General features: G+C 46.5%; 1 protein-coding gene across 1 annotated transcript in view; it reads left to right on the top strand.

The window, feature by feature from the left end:
* Window positions 1-16,179, top strand: part of LOC146986534 (uncharacterized) — a 1,046,957-nt gene that overhangs the window by 619,837 nt on the left and 410,941 nt on the right. The gene's annotated exons all lie outside the window — the stretch shown is intronic.

Below are 16,179 nucleotides of genomic sequence, written 5' to 3'. Positions count from 1 at the left end.
ACGATGTTGGGGCGGTGCGTGGCGCAGTGGTTAAGGCGGCCGCCCCATGTAGAGGCTACAGTCCTCAACGCAGGTGTCCCCGGTTCGAATCCCGCGTCGGGCAGACCTTTCCTTCCTGCATGTCATTCCCCCTCTCTCTGCCTCCCCCTTTCCTGTCTATATCACTGTCTATCAAATAAAGGCAAAAACACCAAAAAATATATACTTAAAAAAAAAAAAAAAGATATGAACGACGTCGACTCAACTTTCATAACATTAGAGTCGACTTTAAAAAATCTGAAGTCATGCAACTACTAACCACACACACAGTTTATCATCCTGTGTGTGTGTGTGTGTTTGTTTGATCCAGTTCAGTCCTGAATCAGAGAGTTGTAGTCAGTGTTTAGTCCAACAGGTATTGATCAGATATTGATTGTATATCGACAGACTGATCTGAGGTCAGCAGCAGCTGATGAATCTGTGCTGACATGTGGATGATGTGTGTAGAAGGCCACATGATGATGATCCACAACAACACAAGGACAAAGTCCCTCTACTCATTTACACACTGATCATTGATCAGGACACATCTGATCAATCATCAATCATTTCATCTTCTTCTTTTATTCTTTATTCAGATTGGAGTACTGCAGTTTGTCAGAGATCAGCTGTTCTTCTCTGGTCTCAGCTCTGAAGTCCAACCCCTCCCACCTGAGAGAACTGGACCTGAGCTCCAACTACCTGCAGGATTCAGGAGTGAAGGGTCTGAGTGGTTTTCTGGAGAGTCCAGACTGTAGACTGGAGACTCTGAGGTCAGACTCTGTTTTATTTCTGTGCTCAGATGAATGTGATGTGAAAGTTGTGTTGATACTGAGCTGCAGACATGAGGCTGATATTCTACTGATCCACACTGAGGCTGTAGGACAGGGTAGGCAGGCGCTCACAGACCAAGACCAGGGCTGTGGGGGGTCGGCACCTCAGACAGCTCATCACACAACAACCTCACAACAAACACATTTATGAACAATGGTTTACACAGATCCAAGTCTTAAAGGGATAGTTCACCCTAGAATGATATTTCGCTCATTATCTACTCACCCTCATGTTGACTAAGGGCTGGAAGAATTTTCAGAGTCCACCGTCCCTTCTCTGAGTTACAGGGGTCTTGGCGTAGCAGTGCATTTCAATGCAACGGTTGCAAAGGGACACCAGAGCTCTTCGTAAAAAAACACACACAAAAAAAACATCCAAATACCTCCATGATGCTCGTATGTAATGTCCGTCTTGTGCTGAAGCCCCAAATTGCGTAATTGTCCCGAAAAAAATTAAGTAAGTCCACATTCCAAGCATGTTTGTAGCATTAGCTCCTAGTGTCTGTTGTCCGCTCTTCCGCTGCCAGCGCGCATGCGCAAGGTTCACACTGATACTGAGACCGACTGAGACTTGAGTCGGTCTCAGTGCGATAGGAGTGTATGTTACAATGTGATATGTTTATTTACCTGCTGTTCTGTACTGATTTCTATCAACCAGTCAGTGGATACAGATTGTTGCAAAGCGTTTCCCTCCTCCTGTGATTTTAGTTATGACAGGAAAAATATGAACGACGTTGGGGCGGTGCGTGGCGCAGTGGTTAAGGCGGCCGCCCCATGTAGAGGCTACAGTCCTCAACGCAGGCGTCCCCGGTAGGGGGCCGTAGGGCAGACCTTTCCTGCATGTCATTCCCCCTCTCTCTGCCTCCCCCTTTCCTGTCTATATCACTGTCAATCAAATAAAGGCAAAAACGCCAAAAAATATATACTTAAAAAAAAAATATATATATATATATATGAACGACGTCATCAGCGACTAGTCAACGTCGACTCAACTTTCATAACATTAGAGTCGACTTTAAAAAATCTGAAGTCATGCAGATGGAACTGGTACGACTTCACAGGTCGGAAATACACGAGTTACGAGTTGCCTTGAACGCACCATAACGTCTTGTCAGCCGATGGAGTTAGCAGCCCCCGCCCTCGTCATGGATCTATTGGTCCTCGTCCCTACGTCACCACATTCAGGTGCATCCCTTGGCTGCACACACAGCCCTTCATGCCGTTCTCTCTCCTCATTGGATAAAACTTGTAGGATACGAGAAAAGTTTTCTCCTCGGCTCAGAGCAGAGCAGAGTGACTGACAGACCCGTGTTTCAGACCAAACACTCTATGTAAGTTATTGCTGTCGGAAGATATGTGAGGGATAATGCCCGACGAGGTGTCCATTATCAGAAATTAATGCTGCTGCCTGGACAGAAGCTAGCTCTGTTTACTGGCTTTTATTAGACCATGAAAATCACCACATTCTGACACATTGAACTTGTAGTAAAGTTATCTGAAAGTCCAAAAGAATCCAACTTTAGATGAAGTGAATAAATCAAAGCCCTGACTGCATCTCACTGGTTTTTAGTCCAGTCTCTGTTTCTCTTCATGTTTCACCTCCACTACAGAAACACATGTGATGTATCAGACAATAACTGATCTATAATCAATAGCTGCTGGCTCCACCTCTTTCCTGAGGCTCTGTGATGTTTATAGTGAAACATTCAAAGCCAACATCCCATAATAAGCTGGTTTCAGGTTTTTCTGACTTTGAGCTTCATTCCACCTGTGTTTCTACACGTTAGTTGCCATGGTAACAGAGTTCAGCCTCACATGTGTGTTGTCTTGAGCATGGTCAGTAAATCTCTGATCAATGTGGCTGCACAACATGAGTTTGTCTGGATGGAGCCACAGGTGGAGCTGACAGGTGAAGAGGCGGAGTCACTGCGTCTGTGTTGAAGCAGCAGCAGCTTCTCATGAATATTAATGAGCTGTTTTCTCTCTATGTGACTGTTTAACCTGCTTCCTGTTGCTTCAGCTGTTGGACTTTGATTTTCTAAACTTGTTCTTTCTGAAGCTTCTTCAGCTCTGAACAGATGATGAGACACTGAACGCTGTCAACAAGGAGCTTTGTCCTCAACTCACTGCTTTTATTCTTTATTCAGATTGGAGAGCTGCTGGTTGTCAGAGATCAGCTGTTCTTCTCTGCGCTCAGCTCTGAAGTCCAACCCCTCCCACCTGAGAGAACTGGACCTGAACTACAACAACAACCTTTATGATTCAGGAGTGAAGCATCTGAGTGGTTTTCTGGAGAGTCCAGACTGTAGACTGGAGACTCTGAGGTCAGTTCACTAACTGTCACTGTTGTAGATCTTAGATCTTTGATCCACAACTGAACCTGATTGATCTTCACTCAGAACTTGAATCATTGACTTTGATGTCATGAATGAAGGACGTTTGAAATAGTTGTTGTCTCATGTTTCCACTTGTTCTTCTCTCACACTGACAATGACTCTTCACTTTCAGCTCATTTCACTCAGTCTGATCAATAATCAATATCTGATCACTTCAGGTGTGTGTGTGTGTGTGTGTGTGTGTGTGTGTGTGTGTGTGTGTGTGTGTGTTCTTCATTTCATCTTCTTCTTTTATTCTTTATTCAGATTGGGCTGGTGCAGGTTGTCAGACATCAGCTGTTCTTCTCTGGTCTCAGCTCTGAAGTCCAACCCCTCCCACCTGAGAGAACTGCAGCTGGAAGGAACAACCAGCTACTTCAACAACAACAACCTGAGCTCTTCATCTCTGCAGCAGCTTCATGATCTTGTGAAGAGTCCAGACTTTCGACTGGAGACTCTGTATTGAGTCTGATCTGTAGCTGTTTCCACAGCTGATGAGACTGTGGGAGTGAAATAAAGTGTAAAGTGCAGCAGGTGAACCTGTCAGGATGTGACATCACACATGACATCATCTATGACATCACAGACTCAGAAAACGCTGCAGCAGCTTCAATGTGTCAATCATCAGTGATCCAGTCACAGGTAAAGGTGTTGAGTCAAACAGGAACAATGAGGTTCACCTGTCACTCAAGTACAGGAAGTACTTTTACTCCACTAACTCCTAACTAAATACTTTCACTGTGATACTGTATCTACAGAAACTACTCTTATTGTTGTACTGTAAATACATTAAGTATTTTTACTTTGTTACTGTTGGTAGCTACTGCCACATCCACTTGTCGTGCACAACAAAACACAGTAAAAGACCAAAATACATGTTTCATAACAAATTTCTTCATTTCGCCCTCAGTCTTATTAAAAAGAAAGATTAAATTTAATTAAACTGTTAAGTATTATTGATAAGTATGATTTACAAAAGAAACCCTAGCCTTTATTTTATAACTTAACACACATATGTACATCATTTCCTGTACGTTTTTTTCTTCTTTTTTTTCAATATTTGCTCTTTAAAGACTCAACATGTAGTCATAACACATCAGAATATCATTGCAGAGCAGCTAAAACAACAACAACAACATGAAAAGATAAATATTATTTAGGTGTCAGGTTCAGTTACATTTCAAAATGAAAGTGTTTATTTTTGCAAATTACAATAAAAGGATGTTTTTTTCTTGGTTTTACAGTGAATGTGTTGTCGAACAAGAGATTATGAATAAAGGCAAGAACTGTCAGGTTTAGTTTTTTAATTCACATGTGAAAAACTATGGAGTGATATTTGTAATTTTGTTGCTATCAATGTTGATGGTGATTTTATTTTGTTTTGGAGGAATGTACTACTGTTTGGGCTCCCTGACCTGAAAAAAAAACAAGGAAAAAGCCAACATAACTTTTATTGTCAACCTTATCATTTTAATGGCAAAATTTCATATTCACAAATGTAAGTTCATAAAAAAAACCTTCCTTTTCTGCTCTTAGCGGTGAGCTCAAGCAATACATAACCTCCATCAAATTTTCAAGCAACCAGAAAGTGATTAAGACTTTCAATATGTGTGAAAACTTGAACATTTTTTTGTAAACTTGTAAATTATCCCTGGCGTTTAATATAGATATGCTTTATAGATTGCATTTTATCATGAAAAACAGTTTTTGTAAAGTGAAACAAAGTTTTGAACAAAAAATAAAAATAAAAAATTCACACGTGAAACGGAAATGATGTCACTGTTTATTATTATTCTGTTCGTGAAGTTTCCGGTCAGAAGAAAAGGACATCAACTTTATTATAAACTTATTAATTTTGAATGGCAAATGTCACATACATAAATGTAAACACTCCAAAACCTCACCCAACTTCAGAAGTTTCTTGCATGAGTTCAAAGAGTACATGAAATCCCTTACACTAATTGACACTAAACAAAGCATCACATCCATAGATATTTATGAGAGATTTTTCAAAGAATAAAGAAGTGGAATAAAGCTTACACATTCTGTTTCCCTTTTTTTCCTTTTCTCTTTTTCTTCTTCTGTCATACCATATGTTAATTTATTTATTTTTTCCATGATTTTATGTTTTCTAATATTGCTTAAAACAAACTGATTTCATTTTTGATGTATTTATTATTTATCTTTATTGATACATATTGGAGCACCTGTCTGATGTTTCATGTTTGATTGTATGTACAACCCTGTTCTCTGTACATCCGTTTGTATGTACAATGTTTTCAATAAAACTCATTGAAAAAAAGAAGAAGTTGTTTCCGGTCGGAACCTTTCTCTTCCTTGTTTACAGACGTGTAAAAACTTAACTTTACATTATTTTAACCACCGTGTTGCATTTAAAAGTGTATTTTAATACCTGAAACATTTCATACATTATATCTCTAAGGCATGTGTGCAGTCGTGTGGTTGTATTTTATTTATAAGACATTCACTCCCCGCTGTCCTGTCGGTGGGGGCGGAGGAAGAGGAGGAGGAGGAGGAGGAGGAGGAGGAGGAAGAGGAAGAGGAGGAGGAGGAAGAGGAGCAGGAGGAGGAGGAGAAGGAGGAGGAGGAAGAGGAAGAGGAGGAGGAGGAAGAGGAGGAGGAGGAGGGAGGAGGAGAAGCAGTAGGAGGAGAAGGAGGAGGAAGAAGAAGAGGAGGAGGAGCAGGAGGAGGAGGTTGATGAGGAAGAGGAAGAGGAGGAGCAGGAGCAGGAGGAGGAGGAGGAGGAGAAGCAGGAGGAGGAGGAGGAGGAGGAGGAAAAGGAGGAGGAGGAGAGAGAGGAGGAAGAGGAGGAGGAGGAGGAGGAGCAGGAGGAATAGGAAGAGCAGGAGGAGGAAAAGGAGGAGGAGGAGAGAGAGGAGGAAGAGGAGGAGGAAGAGGAGGAGGAGGAGGAAAAGGAGGAGCAGGAAGAGGAAGAGGAGGAGGAAGAGGAGGAAAGGGAGGAGCAGGAGGAGGAAGAGGAGGAGAAGGAGGAGGAGAAGGGTGAAGAGGAGGAGGAGGAGCAGGAAGAGGAGGAAGAGGAGGAGGAAGGGGAAGAGGAGGAGGAAGAGCAAGAGGAGGAGGAGGAAGAGCAAGAGGAGGAGGAAGAAGAGGAGGAGGCGGAGGAGGAGGAGGAGCAGGAGGAGGAGGAGCAGGACAAGGAGGAAGAGGAGCAGGAGGAGGAGGAGGAAGAGGAAGAGGAGGAGGAAGAGCAAGAGGAGGAGGAGGAGGAGGAGGAGGAGGCGGAGGAGGAGGAGGAGGAGGAAGAAGAGTAGGAGGAGGAGGAGGAGGAAAAGGAGGAGGAGGAGGAGCAGGAGGAAGATGAGGAGGAGGTACAGTGAAGAAGGAAGCCCAGGTCCAGGTGGAGGTGGAAGGTAAAGAGGAGGAGGAGGGTGAAGAGGAGGAGCAGGAGGAGCAGGAGGAGGAGGAGGAGGAGGAGGAGGAGCAGGAGGAGGAGGAGACTAAACTGTAAGAATCGTTATATTACGATATTCTAGAAAAACGGACTCAGGAGCTTCGTTGTAGGTTTGTTTCCTGGAACACGTTTCAATATGGCCGACATGCAGACAGGTCAAGAGGTCAACCAGTCTAACCAGCCTCTGCTGCCACCCTGAGGACAACTCCCTTCATAGCACAACATCATCACTCTTCTACACCAACCACATCAGCATCAGTAGAAAAGTTAAAATAAAACATGTAATAGTTCATTTCTCTCTTTTTTTCACTTTCACCACATCGAATCTTTTTAACAACTTCAGAACTTAACATGGATATAAAGATTTTTTTTTTTTTATCCCGTCCTGTCGGTGTCGGCGAGGGAGGAGAGGGAACATCTACAGTCTGAAGATCAGGACAGAGAACTAAACCTGAACCAGAAAGAACCAGAACTAGAAACACACACTCTTGTATTGCTGTCTTTGTGAGGCCAAAAAAAATGTCCTCACTTCTCAAAAATGTCGTCACTCTGGTGAAAAACTCTCTCCGGTCCTCACAACGTAGTAAGAACAAGAACACACACACACACACACACACACGAAGCCTCGGTCTGATCCGACGTCAGGAGAGGAGCAGCGTCAGATCACATGACTCACCTGAACGTGACGTGAGTCGTCCTCACCGTCACCAACGTGCACTGAAACAGACGGAGGAGAAGATCCACTTCACTGGAGTCTGAGAAAAACCGGTTTCCTTGAACGCAGCCTGAAGAGTCACGAGTTATTAAACCAGGACACAAACTCATTCACAAAACCTGACGAAGCTTCAGACATGTGAACACAGCGACACCTGGTGGTCGATCAGAGTTACAGCAGCTTTTTACACATCACTGACTTCACTGTGTCAATCTGGTCTCAGAGTTATTAGATCTAGATAATTAATGTTTAATGGTTATTAGTGTCGTTTACATGTGACACTGTTAATGAGCTACAAACGATGGGACGTGATTGGACAATAAAACATCATCAAAATACAACTTCACTACAGTAAAGGAAGGAGAGAGAAGAGAGAAGAGAGGAAGAGGGAGAGGAGAGAAAGAGGAGGGGGGAGAAAGAGAGTGTAGAGAGAGGGAGGGGAAGAGAGAGGGGAGAAAAGGAGAGACAGAGGGATGGAAGCAGAGAAAGAAGGAGAGGATAGAGAGAGAAGAGAGAGGAAGAGGGGGAGGAGAGAGGGATAGACTGAGAGGGGGCAGAGAGGAAGAGGATAGAGAGAGTGAGGGAGGGGGAGAAGAGGAGAGAGAGGAAAGAGGAGGGAGAGATTTTATTATCAGTCCATACTATGTCACACAACTCTATCAAATTCAATCACACAATTGCGACAGAGAAGAACAGGACATAATCAACTGAGCAAAATGACGACAACAGAAAAGACTCAGAAACTCAGGACTAGTGAGTCCTCCTGGACCGAACACAAAACACCATTCACAGCCCAGGTCTTCACAAAACCCTCTATCTGGTCAGTCAGCTTGTAGAAGCTGAACTCCACCCTCAGCCGAGCTGCCAGCATCCCCGTTACCATAGCCACCACCTCCTGTGACCCCTGACCCCTCACCCTGTTCTTGCGTGTTTTCCAAGTGACTAGCTTTGATAACCCTGAGATGTAGTTGATGAGTGTGTGTGTTGCCTTCTTCCTTGCGGAGTAGCGTGGCCCATAGATGTATAAACAGGAAGTGAAGTGCTCCCCTAACCCCTGAACCCAGCCCTGCAGCAGCCTGAACAGAGGCTCCAGTCTGGGACACTGGAGCAGGAGAGGGAGAGAGAGAGAGAGGGAGGGAGGAGAGAGAGGAAGAGGGGTGAGGAGAGAGAGAGAGAGAGAGAGAGAAGGGGGGAAGAGAGAGGGGGAGACAGGGAGAGACCTAGAGGGAGGGAGGAAGATAGAGGGGGAGAGAGAAGAGAGCGGGAGGGAGGGAGGGAAGGAAGGGCAGAGAGAAAGAGGAAGAGGAGAGAGAGGGGGAGGGATGGGGAGAGATGGAGAGAGAAGAGGGAGGGAGGGGACAGAGAGAAAAAGGATAGAGAGAGTGAGGGAAGGGGGAGGAGAGGAGAGAGAGAGGAAAGAGGGGGAGAGAGAGAGGGAGGGAGGGAGGAGAGAGGAAGAGAGGTGAGGAGAGAGAGAGAGAAGGGGGGGAAGAGAGAGGGGGGAGGGAGGGAGGAAGATAGAGGGGGAGAGAGAAGAGAGGGGGAGGGAGGGAAGGAAGGGCAGAGAGAAAAAGGAAGAGGAGAGAGAGAAGGGGAGGGATGGGGAGAGAGGGGGAGAGAAGAGGGAGGAAGGGGAGAGACTTAGGGGGAGGGGGCAGAGAGAAAGAGGGAGAGAAGAGGGAGGAAGGGGAGAGACTTAGGGGGAGGGGGCAGAGAGAAAGAGGGAGAGGATAGAGGAAGTGCGGGAGGAGAGAGAGAGAGAAGGGGGAGAAAGGGAGCGTGGAGAGAGGGGGAGACAGGGAGAGACTTAGAGGGAGGGAGGAAGAGAAAGAGAAAGGAGAGAGAGGGGAGGAGGGAAGGGGAGAGAGAGAGAGAGAGAAGGGGGGAGGGAGGAAGCGAGAGGGGGAGGAGAGAAGAGAGACCTTTGACCTTTAACTTTCCCTTTAATTCATCAAATACTTCACCTCCATAAAAGCAGAAGCATCAAATCAGCCACAACAGCAGCAACATGAACAAACATTCAGTGTTTCAGAGACTGAGGAGCAGAGACTGGTCGACTACACAACATAAAACACCACACACACACACACACACACACACACACACACACACAGACACTAATGCTGCGTTTAAGACAACTCGGAAGTCGGAAAAAAAATAGCTCAGAGTTGTAAAAAAAAGAATTGAACGGCGTCGAACTCAGAAATTACAGGTCGGGAACTCGGGTATCATATCAGAGCTCCGACTTTCCGACTTGACGTCACGACAACATCAAAACATGGCGGCCCTCGACTTAAACGGTTAGAATTTAGACATTTTAAGTTATTTGTTGAGGTTTTAATGCATATTTTTGTGTATTATTGCAGTAGCCTGTATGAAATACGTTTATATTAAGCTGTGATTGTTGTATGGTGTGAAATTGCGGTCTGGAAATAACGTTAAACTGTTATCGAGGCTGTAACATTATATGTGCACTCATCTGCGGCGTCTCCTCTCCTCCAAAATAAACATCATTTACTGCTGCATTTATTTTTCGTATTCAGCGATGAGCCACAATAATACGCCAAACTTCCTTCAGGTATCCATTTTTTTTTCTTCCGAGTTCCTGCAGCGTGAACGCAATGATGTCGGAAGTCGGAAATTTCCGAGTTGGGAATCCCGACCTCCGAGTTGTTATGAACGCAGCGTAACTCCTCCAGGTCAGAGACCGTTCTGTAATACGTGAACTGCACCTTTAGCTGAGTGGCGACTGAACCCCTGAACATGAATGAGGCATCAGTCGACCCCAGACCTTCCATCCTGTTTCTGCTGCTCAGCCTGATGCTCGTTGCTGCTGCTGCTTCACCTATGAGGGAGGTGACCACGGAGACCAGGACCAGGACCAGGACCAGGACCAGGACCAGGACCAGAACCAGGACCAGGACCAGGACCAGGACCAGGACCAGGACCAGGACCAGAACCAGGACCAGGACCAGGACCAGGACCAGGACCAGGACCAGGACCAGAACCAGGACCAAGACCAGAACCAGGACCAGGACCAGGACCAGAACCAGGACCAGGACCAGGACCAGAACCAGAACCAGAACCAGGACCAGAACCAGGACCAGGACCAGGACCAGGACCAGGACCAGAACCAGGACCAGGAACCAGGACCAGGACCAGGACCAGAACCAGGACCAGGACCAGGACCAAGACCAGGACCAGGACCAGAACCAGGACCAGGACCAGGACCAGGACCAGGACCAGGACCAGAACCAGGACCAGGACCAGGACCAGGACCAGGACCAGAACCAGAACCAGGACCAGGACCAGGACCAGGGCCAGGGCCAGGGCCAGGGCCAGGACCAGGACCAGAACCAGGACCAGGACCAGGAACCAGGACTAGGACCAGGACCTGGACCAAGACCAGGACCAGGACCAGGACCAGGACCAGGACAAAGACCAGGACCAGAACCAGAACCAGAACCAGAACCAGAACCAGGACCAGAATCAGAACCAGCTGGAACCAGGACCAGGACCAGGACCAGGACCAGCTGGAACCAGGACCAGGACCAGAACCAGGACCAGGACCAGGACCAGGACCAGGACCAGCTGGAACCAGGACCAGGACCAGGACCAGAACCAGGACCAGGACCAGGACCAGGACCAGGACCAGGACCATAACCAGGACCAGGACCAGGACCTGGACCAGGACCAGAACCAGGACCAGGACCAGGACCAGGACCAGGACCAGCTGGAACCAGGACCAGGACCAGGACCAGAACCAGGACCAGGACCAGGACCATAACCAGGACCAGGACCAGAACCAGGACCAGGACCAGGACCAGGACCTGAATTAGGAACCAGAACCAGAACCAGGACCAGGACCAGGACCAGAACCAGAACCAGGACCAGGACCTGAATTAGGAACCAGAACCAGGACCAGGACCAGGACCAGAACCTGAACCAGGACCAGAACCAGGACCAGGACCAGGAGCAGGGCCAGGACCAGGACCAGGACCAGGACCAGAACCTGAACCAGGACCAGGACCAGGACCAGGACCAGGACCAGGACCAGGACCAGAACCAGAACCAGGACCAGGACTAGAACCAGAACCAGGACCAGAACCAGGACCAGAACCAGAACCAGGACCAGGACCAGGACCAGAACCAGGACCACAACCAGGACCAGAACCAGAACCACGAGTCAGGACCAGAACCAGAACCAGGACCAGAACCAGGACCAGAACCAGAACCAGGACCAGGACCAGGACCAGGACCAGAACCAGGACCACAACCAGGACCAGAACCAGAACCACGAGTCAGGACCAGAACCAGAACCAAAACCAGGACCAGAACCAGGACCAGGACCAGGACCAGGACCAGGACTCAAAAACTGGTTTTGACAACAGAGTTGATCTGTTGGTCCAGTTTAAAATCACTGTCAAGCTTTACTCAAGATTAGAAACTCCTCCTCCTCCTCCTCCTCCTCCTCCTCCTCCTCCTCGTCCTCTGAACACATCAGGTCCACTGTAGCAAGTAGCCGTCCTGAACCAATCAGAGAGAGGGATGAAAATAATGCTGATAATGTGATTGGCCACCAGTGACACGCCCACTTGTTACACATGATAATTTATTCTTTCTAATCCCCGAGTCAGAGATGAACTCAGCACAATCAGCTTCTGTTCCCCACAGAAAAACACCTGTAAGATGTGTGTGTGTGTGTGTGTGTGTGTGTGTGTGTGTGTGTGTGTGTGTGTGTGTGTGTGTGTTCTTGTATTTACTACGTTGTGAGGACCGTCGAGAGTTTTCTAACCAACAGAATGAGGACATTTAGGGGAAGTGAGGACATTTTGGCTGGTCCTCACTTTTTCCAAGGGCTGTTTGAGGGTTAAGACTTTAGGTTATAATTAGGTTTAAATTAGGTTAAGAGTAATGGTTAAGGTTACGGTAAGGGGCTAGGGAACACATTATGTCAATGAGTGCATTTCTAAAAGGAGTTCATCATGATTCTCCTTGTATCCTCCTGGTTTCTGTGTGGACTTACATTTAGTTGTGGTTGTGGTTTCCATATATGGTCGTGTTGCCAGACCGGGGCGAGTTAAGTTACAACACTGAGACACAAATTAGTTGATGACAACATGTGTGATGAATAAGACAGAGAACAGACTGAGCTGTAACTTGTAGTGGAGTGTCTTTAAATCTCTCAGCAGCTCTTCTACCACAGCTGGATCTCAGCTCACTGTTTATTCATGGTGTCAGAGTTCACCTGTCCATACAGGTGTAATACCAGGAGTAACCCAGCAGGTGGCGCCACTCTACTGTAGAAAGTCACTTCCTCAATATAATTTATTGTTCAGTTTAAAGTCCATGAGATGAACTTTAAACTGAGTAATAAATGATTGTAACTGCAGAGCAGAGGGAGGAGGTAAAACTTTTCAGATGCCATTTTAGAGTGAACGGAGCAGAAGGAGAGAGACTGAAGTCTGAGGCGGGTGAGTGTGAAAACAACTTTATTTTATTTTTATTTTTTTTATTGTTGTTGATGTTGTGTCAGAGTGTGAGAGTCAGTGTGTCTGTGTGGACTGTGGAGGGAAGAAGAGTCAGACGTAGTCCGTACATACGTCAGCACATTGTCTCAGATTCACCTCCACACAACTTCTTCAAACTCAGAACAAACATCAAAGGTCAAAGGTCACGGTGACGGGATGAACATGGATTTAATGTCAAAGTCATAGATACATACACGTAGATGCTGCATTCAGGCTTGTCAACACGTCAACACGGCCGCCATCTTGGGTCAGGGGTTTCTGACCATAGACATATACGTCTGACAAGCAGTCAGACCCTTGTAGAACAAATTTCAGTGTATGTACGCATGTGGGTGTGTGTCTGAGTATGTAAATGTATGTATGATAATTATAAAATATCATTCTATGTTGTATCATAGATTTATGTCTGACATTGATAATAAACCAAAGGTCTTGAAAATCGGTTGAATATTCAGTGAGTTATGGTGATTAGAAGGAAGTGATTATAGTTTGTCCTCGGTGCATTTGGGTGTGTCTTGATTCTGTGTGTGTGTGTGTGTGTGTGTGTGTGTGTGTGTGTGTGTGTGTGTGTGTGTGTGTGTGTGTGTGTGTGTGTGTGTGTGTGTGTGTGTGTGTGTGTGTGTGTGTGTGTGTTACTGGTTTCCCTCTCAGACTGACTGAAGTCCTGAAGATGAGTGTTAATGTGGAGGAACAGGAGGACAGATCAAAGTCTCTGGAGAGTGACCGGTCCAAACATGAACCTCCAGACTCACAGTAAGAGACCAGATAGAAACCTGAAGTGTGTGTGACATCACAGGAGAGGAAATGTGTGTGTGTGTCCACTGATCAGTGTGATGTAAATAAAAACATGTTTGTGTTTGCAGAGGTCAGAACCACAGACTGAGAGCAGAGTCTCCAGGATCCATCTGTCTGTCCATGAGGAGTGACCGGTCCAAAGATGAATTTATTGACTTCAAGTCTGGACCTGGACCTCCAGAGTCACAGTAAGAGACCAGATTCAGACCAGTGTGTACTTCATTACCAAATATGCAAATTAAAGGGACTTTTCAACATTTTGGCAAATTGTCCCATTGCCATAATCCCTGTAGTCATAGCAGTAGGTTTGTTACCTTTAATTGTCGGTGCAAGCTATTTTTAGAACGGTGGAGCAGAGCCGTGAGCTGCTCAGAGCTACGCTACGGAGGCTAATGGAATTTCGTGGTTTCCCTCATCAAACTCATCAAATACACAATCCAACAACTCCAAAACAGGAGGTCAAACCCACCGAGCATCGGGTAAATTTCAAAATAAAACATACTCCAGCTGCTCTGGGATCTGGAGACAGAGCAGTGGGCCGTGGTTTGCTCCCACAGTCGGAACTAAACCGCCACCCAAATGGAGACAGTGTGTGGCTTTGGGCTCCACACAGGAGGTCGTTTCACATGTTGGTCTGTTGTGGTGTTGTGTCCTGTTGTGTCTTTAACGCCATTACATGTAATCCATTACTCCCCAAACCTGCCTGTGTGTGTGTCCTCTGTATGTGTGTGTGTGTGCGTGTGTGCGTGTGTGTGTGTGTGTGTGTGTGTGTGTGTGTGTGTGTGTGTGTGTGTGTGTGTGTGTGATCCTGTGTAGAGCTGATGTGAGACAGATGTTCAGCAGCTGGACACTGGACACAGTTACTGACTGACTGACTCTACACTGTTGTCTATGATGCTGCTGTGTTGCTTCCATCCTTCACTACAGTGTGTGGTGCTGGACGCTGACGTCACTGGAGACTTCCCACAATGCATCTGTGATCAGAGAACTGATCAGTGATCAATGTGATGTGAATAAAAACATGTTTGTGTTTGCAGAGTTCAGAACCACAGACTGAGAGCAGAGTCTCCAGGATCCATCTGTCTGTCCATGAGGAGTGACTGGTCCAAAGACATGAATCCTCCAGTCTTCAGTCTTGGACCTGGACCTGGACCTTCAGAGTCACGGTAAGAGACTGTTTCTACTGTAAACTGAGCTGAAGATGATTCAGTCATTAGACTCATGTGAAGGAAACAGAGAGAAACCAGGAACCAGATCCATCAGACTCTGAAGGTTCACAACAAACCTCAGAGACAGAAACATGCACACACACTCTGTCGATCAGACTGATGAAGCACAGCGTCCTCATGTTCCTGTGTCATCAGCCTCAGTCAGTCAGTACGTTTACATGCAGAGCTTAATCGAGCTATGCTCAAAATTCGATTTTGGCGTCAAGTCGGACTTCTGTCCTTGTCTCAATATACATGCAACTGAGAAAATCGAATAACTGACGGGGTCCGCCCCCTCATGCGCCGTCACCTGTTGTTTCAGCAGGTTAATACGCCCCCCTGTCCTGTTGACTTTTCTGTCACCTCGTAAAAAACTGAATATAAACAACGTATAAGCTTGTTAATAAATTCTCAACTGCAGTTCCAGCCCAGACGCACCAGTCTGGGCTGGATGCGCGCTGAGAATAGGATACGGGCTTCCTCTCTCTCTCTCTCTCCCTCTCTAATAAAACAATCTGGCTGGTTGCGCTGTGTGTGAAATGCATTGAATTGGCGCTGATGTTGGGTTTTTTTCTTTACTTCGCGGGGTTCGGGCGGCTTCTCTGCTCCACTTGGTGCCGTCTCTACGGTTGTGGAGCATGCACACATGCATTGTCCAGTTATACTCCGACTAAGGTGTTTACATGACGGAGAAAATGGAATTCCAATCGCATTATCTGGGTGTCTTAATCGGAGTTCTCAACTCCGATTTCAGTCGGACTAAGGTGTTTACGTACACTTCAGTTGTCCAGTTATAGTCGGATTAAGGCAATAATTCGGTTTTTTCAAGTGTCATGTAAACGTACTGAGTGTGAACATTGCTGCACCAACACTTTAATGATCCACACGTCTGAGCCTTTAAACTGAAGTCACAGTAGAGATTAAAGCAGCTGATACACACAGACTTTTATTTTGATAAGTCAGGAACCAGACAGGAGTGATCAGTGTTACTGAAGCCCCGCCCCCATGAGGAGGTTAACCAATCAGAGCTCAGATGTGGAGCTGTGACGTGTTGTTGATCCAGAAATGTCTTGACAGGAGGAAGAGGAGTGGTGTCTCTGTGGACCAGCAGCTGTCCTGCTGTGGTCTCTGTCAGGACGTCCTGAAGGATCCAGTCTCCACCAGCTGTGGACACTGGTTCTGCAGACAGTGCTTCACCTCAGACTGGGACCAGTCTGGTTCTTCAGGACCCCCCTCCTGTCCCCAGTGTGGACAAAGACCCAGAACCAGAG

The sequence above is a fragment of the Trachurus japonicus genome, chromosome 6 (assembly GCF_045865225.1).
Source record: "Trachurus japonicus isolate A0001 chromosome 6, Traja_1.0".
Taxonomy (NCBI): Eukaryota; Metazoa; Chordata; class Actinopteri; order Carangiformes; family Carangidae; genus Trachurus; species Trachurus japonicus.
The sequence above is the reverse complement of the archived record's forward strand: the minus strand, read 5'-3'. Positions and strand labels throughout refer to the sequence as shown.